General features: G+C 39.9%; 1 protein-coding gene across 1 annotated transcript in view; it reads left to right on the top strand.

Moving 5' to 3' along the window:
• The window catches only part of SHROOM3 (shroom family member 3), a 135,111-nt gene that overhangs the window by 63,177 nt on the left and 50,069 nt on the right, over positions 1-21,865 (top strand). Inside the window, exon 2 of the mRNA XM_018576175.1 lies at positions 16,069-16,194. The gene's annotated coding sequence lies outside the window, so the exon portion shown is untranslated. The remainder of the gene's footprint in view (positions 1-16,068; positions 16,195-21,865) is intronic.

Genomic DNA, 21,865 nt, shown 5'->3' with positions numbered 1-21,865 from the left:
CAAAAGCTAAGCGATCACAAATTGCTGATCGCTCAACTCACAGTCTTCTCCCTGGCATTTCCCCCTCTCCTTCCTTCAGAGCTCATTGGAGCGACAGACAGGGGAGGGGGCGGGCACAGCTGGCTCTGGCTCTAGAGAGGCAGAGCCAGCTGTCAATCAGGCAGTGGGGTGGATCCCGACAATATTGTGGGTGTCTTTCCCGGCTGTAGCGTGGCTCTGCTGTCTCAGCATATAGTGGGCAGTAGCCTATATGCTGACTTTGGGACACAAAAGGACATTAATAAATGTTCTTCTTTGACCCAAAAGAGGACTACAGACTGGCTTTAGTTATCTTTTAAAAGGGAAACTGTAATGGTTTGGAATCAGAAAAGCTTCAACTATCAACATAATTGGTTAGTACATGGCTCCTCTGTATTCCAAAATGTAGCAATTGGAGGTTTTTTTTATCAAGAAAGAAAGTTGCCATTCTTTTCTTCTTTTGTCTTTCCTTTAACCATGAGACACAGCTTTTCTCGAGAACAGTACTCAGTCGCAGAGCTGTATTGTACAGGATTGTAAAACTGTTGATGAACCAACTACTGTACTGAGCTGATTTACGACTATCCAGATGTGACTTTATAAGTTGAGTTATGTAAATGTGATACGGTGTAGTCCGTTTTATTGTGAGGTCTGTAGACTTTGGATACTTACTCTGTGATCACCTACAATGTTTTTTGTTTTTGACGCCTTTTCAGTCAATAAAGAATTAAATAAAAAGAAAGTAGCCACACATTGGCTAAGGGGCATTTACCCTGTTTACAAAGCTCATTTGCTGGTCAGATTCACTTGTAAATTTGCCAGTTTTAACCACCAACATCTGTTTTTACATTCACTGCTCCTTTGCACACATACACCAGTCGCATTTATTCTGCACATACTCCAGGGTGAATTTCTCGATTGTCGAACTTTACATTGAAAATGCAATTACTCCGTATGTAGACATTGCCCTCTTCATGCCAGGCATGCTGTCTGGTATCCCCATGGCAAAAGAGCTGCTAGGAGGCAGCCCTCTACCATACTGATAACAACATTTATGTCCTTCAACATTGGAATACCCTCCCTACATACCAATGACAGATACCTAAGAAGGAAAGCAGGCTGATCTTGGAGGGGAAGGAAGAGTTATATGCAACCTACCTGCCCTCCCAATAATTCCTGTCACTGGAGAAACACTAAAAGGCTCCTTTGCACCTTTCAATAGTTCACCAGAGATTCCAGGTTAAAGCTAAAATCAACACCAGTTAAAAGTATTTTGTATGAATTTGACCTGGAAAATAGCTAGCTGCATCCCAATATGTTCTGGACCACAGCAGCACTACCACCAGGATCCTTAATGAGTAAACAAAAGCTCCACTTCATATTTCTTAGCCACTGGCTGAAGAGTGAGGGTGATCTTGACTAAAGAATGGTTTGTTGGTGCAGGAACTTTTGGTAAGTTGTCTCCTTAGCGTTCCTTGTGAGGTGACTGACACTAACACCATATTTGGTATAATGCATTGACAATAATGCTACCTCACTATACGATATTTGGTTCTACGCCAAATATTTATTATTATTGTCGCTTAAGCACATGCAATTGAAATGCAAATATTAATTAGGATGTGCAGTATGTGCGACAAGGGCAGCTTCAAACTGTGTTTCATTGTTCACTTAAGGCCAGCCATATTATAAATCTTTGTTGTTCTCAGCAGTTTTTGTTAACAAGCCTGTACACTTCCCTGCTGTATTCAGAGTAGGCGTCTCGTGAGCGTGAATGTGTGTGTGGTCTGCACGGTATTTGTGTGTTGTAAGTCAATGCAACATTGTCAAAAGGCCGTCACATCATGTACTGTAATAGCCTTTCAATGGTTTTTCCGCACAGTTATTATTCAGTTGTATGTTAATAATCTGGAACGGTCACACCACAGTCTGTGAAATGACAATGCTAAACATGTGGGCGGCCCAGTAGCTAGAATGATAGCAGAGTGCTTTTATGTACGGTAATGTTTGGCTGGTTTTATTAATACCATGTGGAAATATGTTGCTTCCTTTTGTTTTGTTTTGTCCTACAACTTAATTTTTTTCATTCAGTTGAACATAGCAGATTGTTCTTTTAACATCTGTGTATAAAATATCTTTGTGCAATTCTTTCATAACTGAATTCCATTTTATCATGAAAAGGGTAACCTTCAGTTAGGCATGTCTGCCTTGTGTTTAAATGTGTGTCTGCTAGTTTTTACCTGTTGACTTTATTTTTCTCTTTTGTAATCAAATATAAATATTGCTTTTATCTTACAAAAAAAAGAGAATGAAAAGGAAGAAATGACTGTTGCAGCAATCAGGTGTTAGATTTCAGTTATCAAAGGGTATCTTCTGTATATGGCCCAAAAGTTACTTAAAGTAGTGATGAACCCTTAAACTTTTTTTCAATAATGAATGCAGATCAAACACATATAGATTGCCCAGCAAAGTATTTCTTTAGATTTTCAACCAAGCACTTAGTCATCATGTTTCCAAACAGCTGTCTCCAACTCTCTGAGCTCAGCTTCCCTGAACTTCCGGCCCAGTACAAGATCACAAAGGACAGAGCAGTCTCCAGCAGCCATCAATGTACTAATTTTGAGCAGGTAGGAGGGGGCTGGCTTTTCTTTCTGTGCCTGTGTGTTTATGGAAAAGTCTGCAAAGGTATAACATCACACTCCATACTGAGTCTGATGAAGGGACCCTGCGTGGCCCCAGAAAATTGCCATCTATGTGGCATTATGCGTCAATAAAAGGACGTTTGCTTTGACATATCTTCAGTGTGCTGGTGACAGCCTGTTACTTCATTGTGTGTTTATGGAGATACACACCGTATAGTAGCACACACAGGAGTGACTCCAAAGGACCCTGTAAGAGAAAGAAGCCACCCTAAAACAGGATTTTATAGCCAGTGCTCAGGGCACCAGCGGATTCTACAAAAGCTAAAACTGTTAGAATGAAGGAGCAGCATCCATTGTAAGTGATTTAATCAGCATTTAAAATAGCTGAAAAACCTTTTGACTTTAATATTATTTTAAAGGCCTGGTAACAGGAGAGCAGAGAGGTGGGCAGTGCATACCCAATGAGTATCTAAAGATGTAGGTGTGTAAGAATCCTTCATTACCCCTGACAGGAAACAGGAAGTGCCTTCTCTCTTGATATAATACAGGGTATGTAAATTTTCCACATATACAGGTATATGTAAAGTGTATCCAAAGCCAAAACATGTCAGTTGGCAACAGAAGGGTAAGCCTTTAATGGAAACATGTTTTACAGTGATACAGTAGCTGTATAAAAAACGTTTCCTCACTTTGTAGTGATTAAGGCTTTTTTACTAAAGAAGTTGAGAATCTTCAATGAAATATTTTTTTGAATATTTACTTTAGTTATCTAATTATGTGCAAAGCAAATCCATACTCACATTGTATACCCAATCATAGTCAGAAGCTTTTGACATGATTGGATAACATAAGTGAATATTCACGCAATTTGTCTCAACGTCTTTAGTAAATCAGCCTCATTTTCTCCCACTTCCTGCTGTGTGTACTGAAAAGAAAGTCAAGGGAATTCTACCCAATGTGACACAGACAGCAAAAAAGTACAGATTTTAACTGGGGATGCGCAAATACCAGTTCAGATACCAGTGCTGATACTTGGCATTTTCACGAGAACTACCAGGGTTGCAGCAGTTGCTGCTGGGACCTAGCTCTGGCGCTCCACCACTGTTCTGAAATCATTAGTCTGTATTGATTTAGAAAAACAGTAGTTGGTATCTGGGAGTATTTAGACAACTATCAGTACTTGTACTTGGTCTGGAAAAAATGGTATCTGTGCATCCCTAATATATACTGTATATACTGTATACAAAACGAATCATACATTAAAACAGAGATGCACAAATCCCAGGAGCTCCGTGTGCTCCTTACAAATGACAGCTGACTCCTAACTATTAATTTTTTCTCTAGTCTAGTCTTGGAGCTGGAAAAGTATCGGTACTTGGTATCTGTGCCACCCTAGTTTTAACCATTCTCTACTCTATCAAAAAATAAATAAAGTACACTACCTGGCCACAAAAAAAGTCACTACTTGGATTTTGGCAGTGTTATGATCTGGGCTTGCTTCGGTTGGTCAAGTCTAGGTTCAGCAACATTATGTGGCCAAAAATTGCGGTCAGCTGCCTACCTGAATATACTGAATGACCAGGTTTTTCCATCAATTAACTTTTTCTTTCCTGATAGCACGAGCATCTTCCAAGATGGTAATGCCAGGATTCATCAGGCTCAAATTGTAAAAGAATGGTTCAGGGAGCATGAGACATCATTTTCACACATGGATTGGCCACCACCTTAACCCTATTAAGAAACTCTGGTATGTGCTAATACTTTGGATATGGAGTTAACACATTAAAAGCACGGGCTGCTTTGCTTTGGTAGAAGTTCCCTTTTTTTTATTCCTGGGACTTTTTCCTGGAATTTTTAAACTATTTTTGGATGGACATATTCTATATCTAAGGTGTTTGCCACAGGAGGAACAGTCTGAAGCTGTCTTCAAGATTTATAATGGTGTTGAGGATTTTACATTTGCCTTGCGTTTGACTATTAGTTAAGACAGGGTTAGATTTTTATGTTTTTACATATTATTCATCTAAAAGGAGTGAAAGCAATTAGTACAGTGACGTCTCCCGCCTGTGTTCTCTAAGCTGCTTGCTGATGAATTTGTCATGACCTCTCTAACGTTAGGTCTGTTGCGCTTCAATGTCACCATGTCCTATCTGACAGCTTTCATTTAAGAACCTGTGAGGAGTTAAATTCTGACAGGACAGCTGCCAAAACACATTTGGTAGGAGGAAACACCTGTGTTACTTGAGGTGTGCATGAAATTAAACAAGTGGAGATTACTGTTAACAAGAAAGTGCTGAAAATTATATCTGAAATGGTTATAGCAAGCTGAAGGATTGTTGCACTCTGGCATAACCAAGGCACTTGCAGCTGCCAAAAAGGATAACCAGTCTCATGAAATGCTTATTCACTTTTATAAATCAAACCATATGTAAGTGAATTTCTTGGGCAGGATTAAAGTGACACTAAACTCAGGAGATAAATCTTAAAAATGCATTCTGATTTACTGAGCCGACCTGTGACAGTCTCATTGTCACAGGTCGGCTAGAACTATGAGGTGAGTGAAAAGCACTGACCTCATAGTTCTCCTTGAATAACAAAAATTTAGCTTCTTTGTGTATCACTCCTCAAATCATCTCTGAATTCATGATGACACTGTCCTTCCTTCTAGAGGGTGGACACTTTTGTTCCCTGTGGTCCCTGTGTGTATTGTAAAGTAGCCACCGCTCCAAGTTTGCTCTCGTAACTACAATCTCAATACAAATTAGTAAAGTAAATGTGAGATTATAGTTGGAGCGGTGGCTACTTTAGAACACACACAGGGACCATGGGGAACAAAAGTAGCGACCCTCCAGAAGGAAGGACAGTGTCAGCACCAATTCAGAGATGAGGATCTACAGCTGAATGATACACAAATGAGATACATTTTTGTTAATAGTTACAGTACTTGAATGCATTTTTAAGATTTTCCTCCTGAGTTTAGTGTCATTTGAAGACCTAGGAACATGTACAGTATGTCTTTTCTTGATATGTGTAAAAGCAGTACACATTGGTTTATGAGTTCCAATGATCCTGGATGTCCCATTTGGTCTGCAATTCCAGTAATCATCCACCAATCTAGAAATATTCTAACTACTAGAGTAAGCCAGAGGGTCTTCTTCTGTGATATAAATACAGGCTGATTCAAACAATTCAAAAATGATCACACCATTACGGTAATTTGTATTTTATTGTTTTTTAGTGTATTACATATTTTCATATTGTCACTTAAACAAGTGTTCCCATTAAAAGATTTCTGTTGGAGTAACAACTCAAAATGTTCTCTCATTTTCAGTCCTTCTGACAGTGGTCAGCAGTATAAATACAGAGAGCGACTTACTTTTTTAACATACTTTCAAGTTAAAAAACAAAAATGAAGGGAAATCTATTTTGTACACAATCCACCAATTTATCATGACCTCAGCATTTTTTCTTTCTGCAAAAAATGTCTCTGGGAATATTACAACAGCGCAGGTGTACTTATATGTTTATCACAGGAAAAAAAATATTACAATAGGAAGAATTTACACATACTGTGTTATTGCTAATCATATTTACTTTTTTTTGTTGATTTATGCTTAGCTTCAGATTTTTACTTTTGGAACTATTATAATTTAGAAAAAAAATCAGATGAGATTTAGCATTACTGCATGTATTTGCACCATGTACGATTACATGTGGATTGCCACTTACAGATGTGGTTACTGTCACCCCGTCATTAACTTAAACACTTCCTGTTCATTCATGATTGTGGGTATTGTAAACATATTATTTCCACAAGTTTTGATTGAACAGGAACACTCAGTATAGAGGATTCCTGTTCATTTATAACAAGGGCTGCAAAAAAAGAGATTGAGGACTCTGTGTCTATTTTAAAAGGGAAATATCAGGGCTCTGTTTAGACCCCTGATATTTCCCCAGAGCTCCCGAGAGTAAAGTTTAAAAAATATATATATTTTTATTAGGGCTGTGGAAATTAAAGATTAATTTCTCGATTAATCGTTAAACTTTTTGATCGATTAAAATTATTTTGATTGCTAATGAAAACACTCACCCCTCCGCCGGCTTCCGGGAGTCCCGTCGGCGATCCGGTGACGTCACGGACATCTACGTCACTGGACTCCTTCCCCAAGTGGCTCAGTTATCAAAATTAAATCGATTCAAAATATTTCGATTAATCGAACACGAAAATTTTAATCATTACCAGCCCTAATATTTATTAAAAAATAAATAAAATATAAAAGTTTTGAAAAAAAAAATCACAGAAAATGTTAAAAATGTTAGAAAAAAAATTTTTTCGGTTTTTGTCTGACATTTTTTAAATTTTTGGTTTGGGTTTCAAAATTTAATTTCGGTGCACCTCTAGTAATAATTACTATATTAAATGTCATGCATGCTGCAGGTGGGTATAGAATTAGCTGTTGGAAGGTGGATAGAAGCAGTGTTTGTTTGGTTGCAACTTTATGTAGAAATACTGAACCTAGTATAACAATCTGCACAATGTGTTCAGAAAAACTATTTCCAGCATAGCTACCATAAATTTCTTATGAATGTTGCATAGGTGTGCAATTATAATTTTTTTAAATGAAAAAGTCAGGTATATTCAATGCCAAAACTTTCTTTTTTGTTTTGGATAGAGAACTCCCAGTTTTTTTTTGGTAAAATTAGGTACCTCGGCTTATACTCGAGTATATACGGTAATACCCCATCAGGCTTGTTTTTTTTTTGTCATCTGTATATTTCCCTTCCCTTCGTGTCCCATAGACATTAAGAAAGTTAGCGGAAAGCTCTACAAAGAAAGGAATATTGTTTTCTTAGCCAGTTAATACCGGCCATTTCCCGACGGCGCGCGCAAGGGGGCGTGTCTGAGCGGACGTCTAGAGACGCCTGCTCAGATCGAGAGAGCTCCTGGCCAGCCGTTTTTTTACTACGGCCGGCCCGGAGGTAGTTAAAGTGGATCTTTACCCCCTTTCACAAAAAATCACATCAGATATAAGATCATCTTACATTCAATAGTTAAACACAGTTGTTTTAAATTTACTTCCTGGTCCCTTGTTCATCTACTTCCTGGTCCACTTCTGGCACAAATGATGTAATGTGCCAAAGCATTGCATCCTGGGAAGATTACATCAGCAGATCATTGCTGGGAAATCTCATCTGTAATCTCATGAGATCTAAGGGAAAGGCATTTTCCTCCCTGAGATGATGTGCATGGTCACATGTTAGGACACATGTGCCAGAGTTCCACGAAGTAAAGGGAGAGCTAGTAACCTGGCCTTAGTTAACAAGACCACTGCCAGAAGACTGTTGAAGAAAGGAGACATGAGGTATGCCTGCAATTATCTAGAAGTATGTGTTTGTAGGTTGTCATTACGAAACATTTCTAAAGGTGTGTTTGATGTTATTTTAAAGATATAGCTAAAGTTTAAGATTCTCTTATTTTTAGGGGTTGATTTACTAACCTTATAAACACACCACGAACATGTATACACCTCTGTAGTGTGTTCCCTCCCAGCATGATCTATAGGTGGAATCTAAACCCCTTTGTAGTGTGTACACACCCAGCAGGTGCTGGGTGCAAAGCCAAGCATGAATTGCAAGGTGATGTTGTGTAAATTAGCTCTATGTTGTGTTGCTTGCGTTGATGAATGCAGGAATGTAAATGCATGAGCTAACCATTTTTGTCTAAACTGTGAAGCAGCATTATATATGCATCATGTGCATGATTTTTCCATATATGGCATTAGTGGAAATATGCTTTTAGAGACTTTTTGGTTGATAAATACGTTTTGCTGTGTGAAAATCACACGCACCTGGTGCGTGTGTTTAGGTTAGTAAATCACTCACTTAGTCTTGATTACATTAGTCACCAGTACAAACAGAGGGAGTAATTCTTCCCAGCAGGGACACAGACATAAAAAAAAAACCTTGCCCGGGTTAAAAACATTTCTGATAAATTTGGTGACTTGACTTTTAGAAAACAATATTGGAGCATGTTATTATTCAAAGCATGATACATGTATTAAACCCATAGTACCCCAACTACAGCCTTTATACAGCCAAAAACCAATGAAAATACTACATGAATAATGAATTAGAGAATTGATCCTTCAACCTGTAGTAAGTAGATGACTTGTAAAATCTTCCTAGAGAATTGAAGGTGAAGCCTGATGGCTGCTAAGGGCAACAGCTACACTTTTGTACTTATTGGCTTTGCTCCATTTTTTTAAACTAATTCATGCCTTAGTATGCATTCAGGCAGAATTAATCTTCTTTCCCAACAGTAGAGCCATTAATACCCGTTTCTATTTCACCATTGACCAGAGATTACATGTAATTTACTATAATGGTCCTACAAAACTAACATCAACCAGAGAAAGACAAAAAAACCTTACAAATTGTTTAAAGACCAAGGACTTCTTGGTTGATTTAGACCATTAAGGAATTAGCTAGTTTCTGTTTACCCAGCACTTCAGTGGGCTTGGTATGTAATGCCTCATAAATACTTAAGTGTAATTTCAGTCAGTACTACATTTCTGTAGCATGGAAATCATAATGAATTATGCTGTTTAAGAAGATTGACCATGGCATGGGATGAATGTAAATTTCAATGTCCTTTCGATTGCCTCTAATCCTTCAGTACAAATTGTGCTCTTTTTTTCCAAAGACAGTAGCTCAGAGGAGGATGGTTTTTGTTGACCACAAAAGTAGGGAAAAGGAATTTTATTTGTTGCCCATAGCAGCCTGTTTTTGTTTGCATTTTTTCCTTAATCTATAACAGAAAAATGACAACTCCTCTGGAGCAAAATGGTTTAAAGCAACCCTGTCATCACACAGTTGTCCCCTTTTTTTTGGCCAAGTTACAGGAACCATAAACCGACACTTACAGGTGTGTATAATTCTTCATTTTGCCACTGACTGCTGCAGCTACCCCTCCAAGACCACTACATCATGTTCTCATTGCAGCTCCCAGCACAGGTTTGTGGGAAGATAGTTGTCAGAGCAGAGACTATGTGCAGGAGCATGATTCTGGAGTGCACACAGCAGCAGTAAGTGCAGTGACTAACTATTGTTGTGCAGCTGAGCCGCTGTGAGCTTGGTAAGTGGGCTTCAAACCCATGCAATACCAATCCCCATGATATGAATTAACGTCAATCTTTGGCCCTTCGCAGACTTCCTCAAAAATATCTAGGGAATGCCATGCAGCGGATACGGATATGCCTGAAGCTGTGAAAGATATGGCTAGATATTACTACTATCATTTCTCTGTATACCAAAACAATTACTAAATTGTAGCTACCTTCTACTGCTACTGCTAGAAAATAATGGAGTGCATCAATTAGTATGTACAGTGGGTATGGAAAAGAATCACCCCCTTTAAAATGATCACATTTTGTTGCTTTGCAGCCTGAAATAAAGACAGACAGATCATCTGTTTTATCCAGCTGTATTTACTGTGCAACATATAACATCCAAGTAAAAGATATAACACCAACATGTCAGGAAAAAAAATTCAAAAACAGAATCGCTGAGTTGGAAAAAGGATCACCCCCTCTTAAAAATGACTTATAAACCCAATCAGGTGTACCTAATCACCTTCTCAATGGCACACAAAGCCATTTGACTTTCAACTGTGATCAGCTGTGGTCATTGTGATTAGCTCAGCATGAAAAAAGCTTTCCTGGAGCATTTCAGTCACTGGTAGTGCAACTGAAGCAAACACAATCAACTATGGGTGGCGAGGCACTGTCAAAAGATCTCCGGATAAAGTTTTGGACAGGCACAAGTCAGGAGATGGATACAAAAAAGATTCAAAGGCTTTATCAATGCCTAGAAGTAAAGTGAAGTATTTTATTAAGAAGTGGAAGGTATTTGGTACAACACTCCCCCTCCATGGATCAGGATGTCGCTCCAACCTGGATGAAAGAGCCAGGAGGAAACTGGTCAGAGAGGCTACCAAGAGGCCTACAGCAACTCTGAAGCAGTTGCAGGAATTTATGACAAAGAGTGGTAATTGTGTGCATGTGACAATAATATCATAAATTCTCCACAAATGTGGCATGTATGGGAAAAAAGACACTCCTCAAGAAAGGCCACATGCAGTCACGACTGAGCTTTGCCAAATCGCACCTTGAAGATTCTGAGGCCACATGGAAAAAGGTGTTATGGTCAGATGAGACTAAAATTGTATTGTTTGGCCTCAACACCAAACGATATGTCTGGTGGAAATCCAATACAGCTCACCATCCAAATAACACCATTCCTACAGTAAAGCATGGAGGAGGTAATATCCTGCGTTGGGGGTGTTTCTCTGCAGCAGGGACTGGAGCACTTGTCAGGATAGAATAAAATTGGATGGGGCAAAATACTGTCATATTCTTGAGGAAAATCTGCTGCCCTCTGCCAGAAAGTTGTCAATAGGAAGAAGGTTTACCTTCCAACATGACAATGACCCAAAGCACATAGCAAAAATGACCACACAGTGGTTGAAGTCCTTTATATTGCTCTGTAGCTTTCCACAGCTTCAAGACTCTCACACTGCTCACCCCTCATTAGCCCTCACTCTGCTCTCTTAGCAGTCTGTACCGCAGGTCCTAGGGTCACCGACCTTCCTGACCTCTCCCCTCGTGGGCATTCGCTCTGCTCTCCCAGCAGTGCGTCCGACAGGTCCCTGGGATCAACGACCTTCCTGACTGCTCCCAGCCACCTCTGGCTGTTCCGTGTGCGTCCAGCACGCACCCGAGGTGGTCTGTGTCCGTGTGCTCCCTGCACACACACAACTCCAACACTCCCCTGAGCACTGGGCTGGCTTCCTAATGAGGCTGCTCTCAGCCACCTGATCAGCCCAAGCTGGTCATTGGCAACACCTGGCCCCAGGACTGGAGATCTCATCCCACCCAGAGCTCTACGAAATCTCCAGAGCTCCAGATCCCAGCTACAAATAGGAAAACCTGGACGGACCTGAAAAGCTAGGTTCTTCCTTACAACATGCTTTACATTCTGGACTCTCTCAGCCCCTCTGGCTGAGAGTCCTGGGTGCCAAAGTCGCCATCCTACACCGTGGCATTGGCTTACACTGCCACAATATATATACAGTATATATATTCTCTCTTTCTTTCTCTCTCTCTCCAGTAGAGAGAGATCCCATGTAACCTCGCCTCATATTTTAAAATATGATTTTGTACAGTAATTAATGAATCTCCAGTAATGTCATATCAGATCGGTATGTGCTGGAACTTTGCAAAGCATTTTGGCTATCTTTACAACATGTGATCTATAGTTCTCAAAGATAACACATGTAAGAAATATAGCAAAGGTGTAGTACAATAACATAGATAATAACAAAAAAACTGACATACTGATAACTGTGCTGACAGTTACAGCTGTGTTACATGACATAGCCCAAGGAGAAAGTCACTGTACATTAAAGGGCAGTGTATACGCTGATAAATTGTTTTATTATGGCCACATCCTTCTTGATCATGGAAAGTGACATTGCTTTATGTCAGAAATAAACAACATTCCAGCTGATACAGAAACTGCCTCCACTGATATCCAAAGCACGTATAGCACAGCTGACATGATTTACTAAATCTTACTGCAAGTCAGGGTTTCCTAGTGTTCAATATATAATTCTATAAAGGCAAACATGGCTGGGTTCAATTGTAGTTCTCTAAAATACAGATAGCTATTGATGTCAGAAAATAAATAAGGGGAGAGAAACACAGATGGTTGATCCTATGTATATACTTTTATATAACTACAAATCATAGAGAAATAACATTTTTTGAAACATTACTATTTATTGATAACATGATTTACATCTAGCTAGCTTTGTCTACAAATTCAAACAACTGTATATTGCTAGTTTATTAGAATGTCTTCTACATTAAAGGGTATGTAAACACTAACAATTAACTTATTTTATTTGCTGCCTTTTTGGTCTGGTAAATATATGGTTTTAAAAGCGTTTTTGTATATTTGTTTGATATTTGTTTATATTTGTTTGTGCGCTTAGCAGTGTTATCTTAAAGTAGTATTAAACTCTCAAAGTTTTGTTTGTATAATAAATCCAGATCAAACAAATATAAATAACCCAGCAAAATATTTCTTTACATTTTTGCCCAAACACTTACAGTGATCATGGTTCCAAACAGTTGACTCCAACTCTCTCAGCTTGGCTTTCCTGAACTTCCTGTCCAGTACAAGATCATAGATCAGTCTCCAGCAGCTATCCATCTACTAGCTTGGAGGAAGGAGGAAAGAGGAGCTGGGAGCAGGGGAGTGGCTTGTCCAACTGTGCCTGTGTGTTTATGGAGACACACACCGCTTACTAGCACACACACACCCAAAGGTGGCTCCAAAGGACTCTACAAGGGAAAGGAGCCACCCTAAAACAGGATGGCAGGACTAGTACTAAGAGGACCGACTGATTCTACAGGAAACTAAAACTTTTCAATATCAGGGAGCAACATCCATTGTAAATGATTTAATCAGCATTTGAAATAGCTTAAATGCCTTTTGAATTTAATATCACTTTAAACAGGGTTACCCTTAATCTAATTCACCTCTGTGAATGACTAAACATCTCCCGCTATGTTATGGGGAAGGCAAAAGCTGGAGGGGTTCTGTAGGCTTAACACACTTCCTGTCCGGAGGGTGACAACCCTACCCCACCACAGATACAGTACAGTAAATGAGGGCCACCCTTGACAGAAAGTTTGTTACTGGCAAGATCACTAAAATCAAGGGAAGGAACGGAAACTAAATACAAAATGAAAACCTGAAAAATGGAATGCAGCCACTACACCGCCACATCTAAGATCTAGTAAGCTACAATGTATTACATTTTTGTTTTAGGGTGCAACTGGTGGCGAGTAACTCTTAAGGCCTGGCTAGTAGCTCAGGACTTGAAATTTTGAGCCCTGGTTTAGATACACTTTCATTTTAAAGTAGCTTGGTTATTCAAACTATGCCAGTGTTTTGGCCATCTGTTTTCCATGATTAGTTTAACACGGTAGAAAAGTATGGTTTAGGCTTGTTTAAGAAGTGCTAGCCAGTGACGAGCAGGGAAAAAGTTTTGGGGGAATGCACACACATTCATATGCATTGCAGAATTAGTAGATTGTGAGCTGGGGGCACCCATTACAGCAGGACTGCCCCACCACCAGTGTCTAGAATCATACGTGTTGTGATCACATGCCAGTGGGGCAACACAAGGTAAGAGACAAGGCCTCAGGTACTCACAAAACCCAGGCAGATCACTCTGTGATTGGAGGAGAGGCTGATCACATGACTTTGACACGCAGAGTGACCGGCCTCTCCTCCTCCCAGCCTTTTCCCATTCATTCATTTAAATGTGACTTTGCCTCTCAGTTTTTTTTTAAGCAGTGGTAAGGCCATACCGCTACTTTACATTTGGGCCCCATAGTCATCTAACAACTATTCCTTTTTCCAAATAAGAAATGGCAAAGCTTTTGAATATTGGCTGTTCAACCAATAGATAAATGGCCCTTCTTATGGATGACTGTCAAATGACTGCAAATATTTTTAAATGTTAATAATATACCCACAATTAGCTCTCTGTGTAAATATATCAACAATATTACTGTGCTTCCATACATGCAATCTCAGACCTGGTATAGTTACAGATATGTGAGGTATGTTTCAGAGTACACATTGGTTGACATTCAAGGGCCAAAATACATAAGCTGTTGACTGATCAATTGCATTCTTCTAATTTTAAGTTGAAAAATGTTGTTCGGCTGCACATTTAAGTAAAAATGTCTTTTAGACACCTGCATGAGATTTAAATGACTTTATTCCTGTCATGTATGGAATTTAAATCTTTTCAAATATGCAAGCTGAGCTCATAGCAGGATTGCTAATTAATATGACTATAGACCAAATATGTCAAACAGAGTCTTAACTAAGTGTAGCTATAATATTAAAGCAGAAGCCCAGACAGTTATAAAACACCAAAAAAGGCATGTATTCATTCAAAACAATTAAAGCTGAAGTTTATGCTGATATATTTCGCCTTCCTGGGTTCCTCCTTCCCCCAACTTCAACATACTAATGGGGTTTTTAAATAAAACCTTTAGGAAAACCTCCATTTTCATTACATACTGTATATTTTTTTAGATTCAGTGAATTCATTATTGAGTCTCTTTGCCTCTCTATGCAATGCAGGCAGATTATGGCTGGTGAGAAGATTCGGCAGGGTGCTGTACATAGCTTTCTGAAAACATCACAACGTCCTGTCTTAGTACACCTCTCAAGAACCATCAGCCCTGATGCAAGCAGTGGGCTGGCTCTTGGGAGGAATTATGCAAATATCAAAATGCTTTGATAGGTGGGTTTCAGTCTGGAGCAGTGACCATTACTAGGCAGACTGTATTTGCATGCCGACCACCTAGGCTAGCACTTACATGTGATGCTGAGTCTCTACGACTGAAAGAACTGAAATCTATTAAATGAAAGGGGCGGACCAGGGACAGTCAGGCTGGGGAGGAAAGCTAGATGATGGTGGATGTCCTCCACCCAGTAAATGAGGTGGGCTGTATCTGACTTGCTGCAGCTTCTAATGCAGACTGCCAAAAGCTCAAAGTGTGCAGTGAAATCAGGCTATGCATTGCAGTACAGGGAAGGAGCTTGTAAATCTGTGCAAGACTAAAGGTAATTTTGAAAATGTTTACCGGTGAAGGAGGCAGAGTGATGACCTTATCAGTGCACTGCTTCTCCTTCATCATCCAGTCACAGGCTGGTGTAAAGTTAGTGACCAAGCTCTATTGCTCAGCTGCATGATAGAAATGTAAGGTCAGCAACATGACCATGCTGTCTGGCAGGGAGCCTGGATCACAAATCTGGCTGAACCGTTAAAATCAGGTAAAACAGTTGATTTACTGTATATACAGTACGTGAACTGTGTATTTAGTTGTTTTCCTGAGGTTCCAGTTAAAATAGGCACTTTTATCCCAGTCATACAAAGTTGAACACATACCACTACAGAGAAGCCTTTAGACATTCTCACTGTTCAGACATTTACAAAAAAATCCCCAATTCCCAATAATCATTTTATCAACTAAAATATACTATATATAGCTGTTATTTTTTGGCAACCAACATGGATGTGTTTATATTCTTTTTACGCCAAAGAGCACTATGAAGAGTGTTAACATCCACAGTAATAGTCTTTATTATTATTACGGCAATCATATTTTATCGCTTTGTTTGTTTTAAACTGATAAAAGGTTTGATCAAATTGATTGCTATTAAATATTGCTCTATGCTATTTAATCAAATAAGCCGCAATCTATCTACTAAACTGAGAAGGTGTCTTGGGTAATGTTTGCCTTGTTTTTCTTTTTAGAAGCATATTTATTGGGAGGGCTGAATGTTATGACCAGAAGCTTGGCAGCTTTGAAACTGCACCAGGGAAGCAATCCATCCACTCAGCAGCATGTCCAGAAGGACCTAAACTAAGACTCAAGAACAGGTGAGCATAGCTTTATGTCATCCAGTTGATGCCAAACTGTACCAAATTACCATCTCCCACCCCGGTTTATTACACACGAGTCAGTGTTTTTTCGAGACAAGAAATACAATGAAATAGGTTTCATTAAGTCAAAAAATAATTCACTCGCAGCTGCCCCTTTTGCCCCCCTCCCTTTTGTCCTAACCCTGAGTGTATACCCATATTCTATGATCAGTGAATGTAGTGCACATGCAGTATGTCACAGTGTGTACATGTTTATAAAAGCAGTTCCTGGGTTAAACATGTAGTATAACCAGTATGATCTTTTAGCATGTGTAGTAAGAAGCAGTGAGTAGACATACTATGAAAACAGTGAGTTTATTACATGAGTAGTGTGTGTGTTAGGGTTTTCTTCAATCGAAACCCAAACACTCTAGCACAAAGTGGCAGTTGTTTTTGGAGAATATACAGAAGAGAGAGAGAGAGGAGAGGCAGCCAGGAGAGTGAGGAGAAACAGGAGAGAGAGCAAAGAGAGAGAGCCAGGAGAGATAGCTAGGAGAGACAGCCAGGAGAGAGCGAGGGGAGACAGCCAGGAGAGAGCGAGGGGAGACAGCCAGGAGAGAACGAGGAGAGACAGCCAAGAGAGAGCAAGGAGAGACAGCCAGGAGAGAGAGAGCGAGGAAAGACAGCCAGGAGAGAGAGAGCGAGGAAAGACAGCCAGGGGAGAGAGGAGGACAGCCAGGAGAGAGGGTGAGGAGAGATGGCCAAGAGAGACAGTGTGAGGAGAGACAGCCAGTTGAGAGAGAGTAGAGATGGCCAAGAGGGAGAGCAAGGAGAGACAGGCAGGAGAGAGAACGAAAGACAGTCAGGAGAGAGAGCGAGGAGAGAATTAGTTAGGAGGCCTTACACTGACTGCCAATGTAACGGAAGTATATACACTGACCAGCAATGTAACTGAGGTATTCACACTGACCAGTAATGTAACGGAGGTATATACACTGACCAGCAATGTAACTAAGGTATTCTAATTAACCAGCAATGTAACAGAGGTATATACACTGACCAGCAATTACCTTAAAATGATTAAGATTTCTGAATTAGCATAGATGCAATATTTTCTGGATTACAGTAGATTTCTTTCACTTTTTTTTTGCAATGCCTCTTAAAAGTAAATATAAAACAAGTCCCAACTTACTGCCTGTGTCAGAAACAAGTTCATGCTGTTGATCCAGAAAAAAAAGCACATACGGGTCTATTCACTAAGCTCCCGTAGGCAGCCGAGTGAATGACCGACCTGAAGTGAAGTGAGCCGAACACTGTTCGGCTATTCACTTCAGGCTGGTACGGCTGATTTCAGCCATACATCGGCTGAAATCAGCCGTACATCGGCTTGCTTCGCGTGGCTTCGGGTCGGCTGAACATGCTCAGCATGTTCGGCCGACCCGAAGTGCAGAAGGAGTTCGACTCAGCCGATCCAACATCTGGATCGGCTAAGCCGAACCTCCGGCAGGTTACTCGCTGCTGTTCGGCCTATTCTTAAAGATGCCGAACAGCAGTGAGTGAATAGCCGAATGCCGCTGAGCGGCATTTGGCTCGGCTGTTCTGCTCCGCCCAATAGTTTCCTATTGTCCGGCGGCTCTGCTGCCATCAAAAAAAAGAAAAGAAAAGAAAAACTCTCCCAGGCGCTCTGGGAACCTCCCGCTCCCGGCCACCCAGGATAGAAACACTGATGTGTCTTTTTTTTTCTTCATTCTGACACGGAGCGATGTCAGAATATTAAAAAAAAAAAGAAATTTTCCCATTGAAAAGCAGGTCCATTGATGGACCTGATGGAACTGCAGCAGAGGGCGGGTACAATGCTAGTTTACTATTGGCTATTGCAAATTGAAATAGCCAGTAGTAATGTACCAATGCTTTTCAATGGAAATTTTCCCGTACAGCACCCCTTCGGTTCTACTGAACCGAAGCGGTCCTTGCGCCGAAGCTAGCCGAAGGATCGGCCGAAGCTACGGCTAGATCCTTCGGCAGCTTTGTGAATAGACCCCATAAAAGATCCTAGCAAAATTATATTTAATAATAAATACAGTACATCCTTCAAAGAAATAAAACCTAAAACACTCAACCACAATACTAAAACATTAAACCCTAAACCCCAACCCTAAATCACTAAAGGATTTGTTTACAACCAATTCAAAGGGCCATTTGCCCTACTAATCTTTCTGAAAATTCATTCTTTGCAAATAGACACAATAATGAATGTTTTTATTCTCCGCGTGAATGGCTCTGCCAATAGGTTATAAATAGACCCATTTACCCCAACATTATATTTTGCTTTTTTTTAACCTAACTGAAGTAAATGAAAACATGAAATAAAAGAAAAATATAACCCCTATTAAAAAAAGCAGCTAAACAGCAGCCCACTTTGTTGAGGACACACAGAAAGGTAGATTGTTGGCTCTGTGCACTGTGAGCACAGAGGTGGTTACACAATACTGTGGAACCCCCAACACACTGCAATTCACAGTTATGTATTGCAGTACGGAACAGTGAACATGGGGGGGGGTAGTATACAGACTATGTAGCCCACCACACTGCTATTCACTGCAACAATGTAGCACAATAAATATGTTATAGCACTGTATATAGCACAGGTTAGCACTTTTCAACAGCAACAATCTCTCCTAGCAAACACGCTTTGAGTTCTGTCTATATGCTTCAACTCTCCAAACACACTGACAAAAGGCTGCTGGGAACCCTGACAATTATAGGGAGGGGCAGGCACATAAGAAAAGCCCTATTATTTGGCCCTTGTAAGCCAACTGACTACAGATCAAAGGCCAGGAAGTACAAGATTGGTAGGTTGCTATAGCATTGAACACATTCGTTTGCTGTTTTCCTGAACTGCAAACAACTCATGGTCGACCCAAACCCAAATTGTATGCCTTGTAGCTAAGGCTTAGTGATAAAAAAAGAAGCCATTTAACAATGGATTGACCATAAAATACCTTGTACCTCCAAATAATTTGCATAATCACTTTATCTTTACTCCTGGCTTAACTCAAAGACACTTAAACATACCCAAACAAACAGCTAGATGGTTGAGTTCGGCTCAAACAACCTTGATGCTGCTTTTTTGTACAGACATCCCATTCCTTAAAAGGTATCTTGTCAGGACAGAAATATGTAAGCTACCACTGCTAACCACCTGTTGTGTAAAATACATTCCCCAAGACTTTCATCTTTATTCTTCTTTCACTCCTTGCCAAGTCACTGACCTGGAACATGCATGGAGGTATCTGGTTATAAGACACCAAAATATGGGCATGCTTGATATGAGTCAGTGGAGGTTGGTTTACAGCAGAAGAAACTCTCCACTTAGCAAAGTTATGGTTCACTAAGCTTAGTGAAAAAGTAAAGTTGTGTTCACTTTGATAATTCAAACATGTGCAAGAATAAAATTCTGTTTTATCATGTCTCTTTCACATAACTAGGTATTTAAAATGAACATAGTTTTGCCTTAGTTACTAAGCTGATATGGCTCAAACTTTTACAGGAATGTACAGCCACCAGCTTTTTGACAGGGGTATAAAGTTACAATTTTTACTTTTAGTTATTTGAAAACACTTAGGGCGTGCTCACACCAACAGCCACGCTCAACCGCACGGCAGCTGGTGTACGTGTGCCCGGACAGTGCTGATGCACTCGATCAAGCCGTATCGCACTGGGTTGTTTTTTTTAGAACTTCATTAAAAGTGACATTTCATTAGGTTCTATGGGCTCACCATACTGTGATGCAGTTGTACCGCTTCTCACTGCAGTGCACTTAAAAAAAAGTACAGCAAGTGCACACCACTGGAACACAGTAATGTGAACTGTGCCCACCCATAACAAGGCAAATTGCCTTGTCATGCGTTCGGGCTGCGCTGGAAAAAATGGTCAGCAGAGCCTGAACAGGAAATAGTGTGAACCCGTAGACTTGACATTTTTTTAGGCCCATGTAGTAAAAAAATGTAAAGTCCATATCCAGGAAAAATTTCACTGTCACTCATAGGTCTCTTCCCTATTACTAGTCAGTGAAAGTAGAAGCAGCACATTTAGGAGCTCATTTCTCTATCACTCTGCTTTCTTCTCCTATTTGTATGCTTCTTGCACTGCAGCACATCTGACTTGTTCCTTGTGCTGCTTCTCCCTTCCCCTCTCTGAGCTCTCCTGTAGAGTAAACTGTAAGAGGCTGATATTAAAGGGTCTATCTATAAAACATGCGCAGAGTGAATGAGATGCTGAACACATTATGGCCATTAGATGGAGCTGGGGAGCACAGAGATTTCGCTCTGTGAATATTTATATACAGAATCCTTACTTATATTCAGGTACTTACACTGCTTGCATTAAAAGAACAACTCTGAATAAAAAAACAATTTAACCCTTGCAGTGGGACTACCCCATACGGCAAGAGTTCAGCGCCTGGGTATAAAAATAACAAAGTTATACTCACCTGATCCTCTGAGCCGGCCGACTGTGACAGCACTACCTCCTGCCTGTCTCTTCCTCCGCTGCAGTGATGGTCTGTGCCTTGGTGTCCTTATGCCCTATGCACTGTGTAAAGAACATGATGTCTCAGGGACCTTAGATCACTGCAGAAGAAGGGGAGAAAGGCTCCAGGGACCGGTCTAAGAGCAAGCTGTCGCAGAGGTCCAGATGAGTATCACTTTTTTATTTTTAAACCTAGATAGAAACGAGCACTTAACCCTTGCAGCGCAAGGATAGCCAACTGCAAGGGTTAAGAATTTTTTACCTGGAGTTCTGCTTTAAAATACATTTAATTATGTGTTAAATATAACAGATCCGTACTCATTTGTGCCTTTTATATCAGCGTGGAGTTTAACTTCAGCTTTATAAATCATTTATTTCTATAGTTTTTCATCATTTATTAGCTAAGCCTTAACTAATGCATATGTCTGAAAGCAAGCAACTAAAACTCATTGCATTCAAGAATGTAGGCACATAGCAATTTATCGTATGACACTAGAACAACTCTTATTATATACAATAAGAAAATATTCAGACTCTTGACATTTATTGTATACAATACATTGAACATGCTGTCCCGCAGGAACATTTTTCATAGCAGAGCAAGCCCAGATATGCAACCTTCTCTGTTAACTTGTGTGTAGTTGTATTTTATAAAGGACAGCACAATTATGTAATGTTAAAATAGAAGTTCCTGCAAAGTGCGAATAATACATATAAGAAAAAACATATTTTTTTTCTGCAGATCCTACAAAATAAATACCTTGGACAAGTCAAGTGCAGGTTATAGCAATGGCATACCTAAAAAGTTAGTTGCTAGTCTCAACTGCTGCTCAGTATGTCAAAGCCCGATTCCCCCCTCGCATTATGGTGCAGTACTTGGCAGTTTCAAGTATTGAGGATACAATAAGCTGTATATTTTTCACAGAAATTGCCATAGTTTTCCGAAAACTATATTAGAGTTATGCAAGGCTGCCACTGAAGGTATCAACAGCATTTACTGGAGTGCTAACATTTAACCATTCGTGGTGCGCAAGGATATTGTCATCCGCTGTTCACTCATGATCCCCATTGCCAGTTAAACAAAACAACATTTTACAATGCACATCCACCCACAAAGGCTATAATCGCTATTATATATTGCATTTTATATATATATATA

Source organism: Nanorana parkeri, unplaced genomic scaffold (assembly GCF_000935625.1).
Source record: "Nanorana parkeri isolate BGI_ZX_2015 unplaced genomic scaffold, ASM93562v1 scaffold59, whole genome shotgun sequence".
NCBI classification, from domain to species: Eukaryota; Metazoa; Chordata; class Amphibia; order Anura; family Dicroglossidae; genus Nanorana; species Nanorana parkeri.
The sequence above is the reverse complement of the archived record's forward strand: the minus strand, read 5'-3'. Positions and strand labels throughout refer to the sequence as shown.